We start from the raw sequence: 6,000 nt of genomic DNA on the forward strand, positions 1-6,000 counted from the left end.
TAATCCAGTTTTTCTTTTTACTTTAAACATCTTTATTGGAGTATAATTGCTTTACAATGGTGTGTTAGTTTCTGCTGTATAACAAAAGTGAATCAGATATACATATGTCCCCATATCTCTTCCCTCTTGCATCTCCCTCCCTCCCACCCTCCCTATCCCACCCCTCTAGGTGGTCATAAAGCACTGAGCTGAGAGCTGATCTCCCTATGCTATGAGGCTGCTTCCCACTAGCTATCTATTTTATGTTTGGTAGTGTATATATGTACATGCCACTCTATCACTTTGTCCCAGCTTACCCTGCCCCCTCCTCATATCCTCAAGTCCATTCTCTAGTACGTCTGCATTTTTATTCCCGTCTTGCCCCTAGGTTCTTCTGACATTCTTTCTTCTTTTTTTTTTTAGATTCCATATATATATGTGTGAGCATATGGTATTTGTTTTTCTCTTTCTGACTTACTTCACTCTGTATGACAGTCTCTAGGTCCATCCACCTCACTACAAATAACTCAGTTTCATTACTTTTTATGGCTGAGTAATATTCCATTGTATATATGTGCCACATCTTCTTTATCCATTCATCTGATGATGGACACTTAGGTTGCTTCCATGTCCTGGCTATTGTAAATAGACCTGCAATGAACATTTTGGTACATGACTCTTTTTGAATTATGGTTTTCTCAGGGTATATGCCCAGTAGTGGGATTGCTGGGTCATATGGTAGTTCTATTTGTAGTTTTTTAAGGAACCTCCATACTGTTCTCCATAGTATCTTTATCAATTAACATTGCCACCAACAGTGCAAGAGGGTTCCCTTTTCTCCACACCCTGTCCAGCATTTAGTGTTTGTAGATTTTTTGATGATGGTCATTCTGACTGCTGTGAGATGGTATCTCATTGTAGTTCTGATTTGTATTTCTCTAATGATTAATGATGTTGAGCATTCTTTCATGTGTTTGTTGGCAATCTGTATAACTTCTTTGGAGAAATGTCTATTTAGGTCTTCTGCCCATATTTGGATTGGGTTGTTTGTTTTTTTGTTATTGAGCTGCATAAGCTGCTTGTATATTTTGGAGATTAATCCTTTGTCAGTTGCTTCATTGGCAAATATTTTCTCCCATTCTGAGGGTTGTCTTTTGGTCTTGTTTATGGTTTCCTTTGCTATGCAAAAGCTTTGAAGCTTCATTAGGTCCCATTTGTTTGTTGTTTCCATTTCTCTAGGAGGTGGGTCAACAAGGATCTTGCTGTGACTTATGTCATAGAGTGTTCTGCCTATATTTTCCTCTAAGAGTTTGATGATGTCTGGCCTTACATTTAGGTCTTTAATCCATTCTGAGTTTATTTTTGTCTATGGTGTTAGTGAGTGTTCTAATTTCATTCTTTTACATGTAGCTGTGCGGTTCTCCCAGCACCACTTACTGAAGAGGCTGTCCTTTCTCCACCGTATATTCTTGCCTCCTTTATCAAAGATAAGGTGACCATATGTGCGTGGGTTTATCTCTGGGCTTTCTATCCTGTTCCATTGATCTATATTTCTGTATTTATGCCAGTACCGTACTGTCTTAATTACTGTGGCTTTGTGGTATAGTCTGAAGTCAGGGAGCCTGATTCCTCCAGCTCCGTTTTTCTTTCTCAAAGTTACTTTGGCGATCCGGGGTCTTTCGTGTTTCCATACAAATTGTGAAATTTTTTGTTCTATTTCTGTGAAAAATGCCAGTGGTAGTTTGATAGGGATTGCATTGAATCTGTAGATTGCTTTGGGTAGTACAGTCATTTTCACAATGTTGATTCTTTCAATCCAAAAACATGGTATATCGCTCCATCTATTTGTATCATCTTTAATTACTTTCATCACTGTCTTATAATTTTCTGCATACATGTCTTTTGTCTCCTTAGGTAGGTTTATTCCTACATATTTTATTCTTTCTGTTACAATGGTAAATGAGAATGTTTTCTTAATTGCACTTTCAGATTTTTCATCATTAATGTATAGGAATGCAAGAGATTTCTGTGCATTAATTTTGTATCCTGCTACTTTACCATATTCATTGATTAGCTCTAGGAGTTTTCTGGTAGCATCTTTAGGATTCTCAATGTATAGTATCATGTCATCTGCAAACAGTGATAGTTTTACTTCTTCTTTTCTGATTTGGATTCCTTTTATTTCTTTTTCTTCTCTGATTGCTGTGGCTAAAAATTCCAAAACTATATTGAATAATAGTCGTGCAAGTGGGCAACCTTGTCTTGTTCCTGATCTTAGTGGAAATGCTTTCACTTTTTTCACCATTGAGGAGTATGTTGGCTGTGGGTTTGTCATATATGGCCTTTATTATGTGGAGGAAAGTTCCCTCTGTGCCTACTTTCTGCAGGGTTTTTATCATAAATGGGTGTTGAATATTGTTGAAAGCTTTCTCTGAATCTATTGAGATGATCATATGGTTTTTCTCCTTCAATTTGTTAATATGGTGTATCATGTTGATTGACTTGTGTATATTGAAGAATCCCTGCATTCCTGGGATAAAACCCACTTAATCATAGTGTATGATCCTTTTAATGTGCTGTTGGATTCTGTTTGATAGTATTTTTTTGAGAATTTTTGCATCTGTGTTCATCAGTGATACTGGCCTGTAGTTTTCTTTCTTTGTGACGTCTTTGTCTGGTTTTGGTATCACAGTGATGGTGGCCTCGTAGAATGAATTTGGGAGTGTTCCTCCCTCTGCTATATTTTGGAAGAGTTTGAGAATGATAGGTGTTAACTCTTCTCTAAACGTGTGATAGAATTCGCCTGTGAAGCCATCTGGTCCTGGGCTTTTGTTTGTTGGAAGATTTTTAATCACAGTTTCAGTTTCAGTGCTTGTGATTGGTCTGTTCATATTTTCTATTTCTTCCTGGTTCAGTCTCGGAAGGTCGTGCATTTCTAAGAATTTGTCCATTTCTTCCAGGTTGTCCATTTTTTGGCATAGAGTTGCTTGCAGTAATCTCTCATGATCAATTGTATTTCTGCAGTGTTAGTTGGTACTTCTACTTTTTCATTTCTAATTCTATTGATTTGAGTCTTCTCCCTTTTTTTCTTGATGAGTCTGGCTAATGGTTTATCTATTTTGTTTATCTTCTCAAAGAACCAGCTTTTAGTTTTATTGATCTTTGTTAGTTTCCTTCATTTCTTTTTCATTTATTTCAGATCTGATCTTCATGATTCCTTTCCTTCTGCTAACTTTGGGGTTTTTTTGTTCTTCTTTCTCTAATTGCTTTAGATGTCAGGTTAGATTGTTTATTTCAGATGTTTCTTGTTTCTTAAGGTAGGCTTGTATAGCTGTAAACTTCCCTCTTAGAACTGCTTTTGCTGAATCCCATAGGTTTTGGGTCATTGTGTTTTCACTGTCATTTGTTTCTAGGTATTTTTTGATTTCCTCTTTGATTTCTTCAGTGATCTCTCGGTTATTAAGTAGTGTGTTGTTTAGCCTCCATGTGTTTGTATTTCTTACAGATTTTTTCCTGTAATTGATATCTAGTCTCATAGCATTGTGGTCAGAAAAGATACTTGATATGATTTCAATTTTCTTAAATTTACCAAGGCTTGATTTGTGACCCAAGATATGATCTATCTTGGAGAATGTTCCATAAGCACTTGAGAAGAATGTGTATTCTGTTGTTGGATGGAATGTCCTATAAATATCAATTAAGTCCATCTTGTTAAATGTATCATTTAAAGCTTGTGTTTCCTTATTTATTTTCATTTTGGATGATCTGTCCATTGGTGAGAGTGGGGTGTTAAAGTCCCCTACTCTGATTGTGTTACTGTCGATTTCCCCTTTTATGGCTGTTAGCATTTGCCTTATATATTGAGGTGCACCCATGCTGGGTGAGTAAATATTTACAATTGTTATATCTTCTTCTTGGATTAATCCTTGATCATTATGTAGTGTCCTTCTTTGTCTATTGTAATAGTCTTTGTTTTAAAGTCTATTTTGTCTGATATAAGAATTGCTACTCCAGGTTTCTTCTCATTTCCATTTGCATGGAATATCTTTTTCCATCCCCTCACTTTCAGTCTGTATGTGTCCCTAGGTCTGAAGTGGGTCTCTTGTAGACAGCATATATATGGGTCTTGTTTTTGTATCCATTCAGCCAGTCTGTGTCTTTTGGTTGGAGCATTTAATCCATTTACTTTTAAGGTAATTATCAATATGTATGTTCCTATTACCATTTTCTTAATTGTTTTGGGTTTATTATTGTATGCCTTTTCTTTCTCTTGTGTTTCCTGCCTAGAGAAGTTCCTTTAGCATTTGTTGTAAAACTGGTTTGGTGGTGCTGAATTCTCTTAGCTTTTGATTGTCTGTAAAGCTTTTAATTTCTCCATCAAATCTGAATGAGATCCTTGCTGGGTAGAGTAATCTTGGTTGGTTTTTCTCCTTCAGTTTAAATATGTCCTGCCACTCCCTTCTGGCTTGCAGAGTTTCTGCTGAAAGGTCAGCTGTCAACCTTATGGGGATTCCCTTGTGTGTTATTTGTTGTTTTTCCCTTGCTGCTTTTAATATGTTTTCTTTTAATTTAATTGTATTGTATTTAATTTAATTTAATTGTATTTAATTTTTGACAGTTTGATTAATATGTGTCTTGGTGTGTTTTTCCTTGGATTTATCCTGTATGGGACTCTCTGTGCTTCCTGGACTTGATTAACTATTTCTTTTCGCATATTAAGGAAGTTTTCAACTATAATCTCTTCAAGTATTTTCTCAGTTCCTTTTTATTATTATTATTATTCGGGGACCCCTATAATTCGAATGTTGGTGTGTTTAATGTTGTCCCAGGGGTCTCTGAGACTGTCCTCAATTCTTTTCATTCTTTTTTCTTTATTCTGCTCTGCAGTAGTTATTTCCACTGTTTCATCTTCCAGGTCACTTATCCATTCTTCTGCCTCAGTTATCCTGCTATTGATTCCTTCTAGAGAAGTTTTAATTTCATTTATTGTGTTGTTCATCACTGTTTGTTTGCTCTTTAGTTCTTCGAGGTCCTTGTTAAACGTTTCTTGTATTTTCTCCATTCTATTTCCAAGATTTTGGATCATCTTTACCATCATTATTCTTAATTCTTTTTCAGGTAGACTGCCTATTTCCTCTTCACTTGTTAGGTCTGGTGGGTTTTTGTCTTTCTCCTTCACCTGCTGTGTGTTTCTGTGTCTTCTCATTTTGCTTATCTTACCGTGTTTGGGGTATCCTTTTCACAGACTGCAGGTTCGTAGTTCCTGTTGTTTTTGGTGTCTGTCCCCAATGGCTAAGGTTGGTTCAGTGGGTTGTGTAGGCTTCCTGGTGGAGGGGACTTGTGCCTGTGTTCTAGTGGATGAGGCTGGATCTTGTCTTTCTTGTGGGCAGGTCCAAGTCTGGTGGTGTGTTTTGGGGTGTTTGTGGCCTTATTATGATTTAGGCAGCCTCTGTGCTAATGAGTGGGGTTGTGTACCTGTCTTGCTAGTTGTTTGGCATAGAGTGTCCTGCACTGTAGCTTGCTGGTTGTTGAGTGGAGCTGGGTCTTGGCGTTGAGATGGAGATCTCTGGGAGATTTTCACCGTTTGATATTGCGTGGAGCTGGGAGGTCTCTTGTGGACCAGTGTCCTGAACTTGGCTCTCCCATCTCAGAGGCACAGCCCTGACACCTGGCTGGAGCACCAAGAGCCTGTCATCCACATGGCTCAGAATAAAAGGGGGAAAACAAAGAAAGAAAGAAGATAAAATAAAATAACATATAATAAAATAAAGTTATTAAAATAAAAAAATAATTATTAAGGAAAAAACAATTTTTTAAGTAATTAAAAAAAAAAGGACAGAACCCTAGGACAAGTGGTAAAAGCAAAGCTATATAGACAAAATCACACACAGAAGCATATACATACACACTCACAAAAAGAGAATAAGGGAAAAAATATATATATATATATATCATTGCTCCCAAAGTCCACCTCCTCAATTTGGGATGATTCGTTTTCTATTCAGGTATTCCACAGATACA

This window comes from Phocoena phocoena, chromosome 16, assembly GCF_963924675.1.
Source record: "Phocoena phocoena chromosome 16, mPhoPho1.1, whole genome shotgun sequence".
NCBI lineage: Eukaryota > Metazoa > Chordata > Mammalia > Artiodactyla > Phocoenidae > Phocoena > Phocoena phocoena.